The following is a 487-nucleotide window of genomic DNA, read 5'->3' as shown; positions in this document are numbered from 1 at the left end:
CACTATCAACTTTCTCCCTCCTATATTATTTTGGAGCAAATCCCAGACATAATATCATTCCATACCTGAATATTTCAGTATGTATTTCTAAAAGGTAAGGTTCCTTTTTAAAAAGTCCTAATTGTTGGGCCAGCCCGTGTCTCACTTGAGAGAGTGTGGTGCTGATAACACCAAGGCCACGGGTTCAGATCTCTATATAGGGATGGCCAGTCAGCTCACTTGGGAGAGCATGGTGCTGACAACACCAAGTCAAGGGTTAAGATCCCCTTACCGGTCATCTTTAAAAAAAAAAAAAAAAAAAAGTTTTTTTTCTTACAGCTTTTTTGTTTGAATCAGTATCCAAATAAAGTCCACACATTGTGATTGGTGGATATTATAAACCTTTTAAACTAAAGGTTTATCTTTTTTTCCTTGTAATTTGTTGAAAAAATTACTTTTTTTTTTTGTCTTTTTTTTTTTTTTTTCGTGACTGGCAACGGATCGCAAC

This window comes from Galeopterus variegatus, unplaced genomic scaffold (assembly GCF_000696425.1).
Source record: "Galeopterus variegatus unplaced genomic scaffold, G_variegatus-3.0.2 Scaffold331, whole genome shotgun sequence".
Taxonomy (NCBI): domain Eukaryota; kingdom Metazoa; phylum Chordata; class Mammalia; order Dermoptera; family Cynocephalidae; genus Galeopterus; species Galeopterus variegatus.
The sequence above is the reverse complement of the archived record's forward strand: the minus strand, read 5'-3'. Positions refer to the sequence as shown.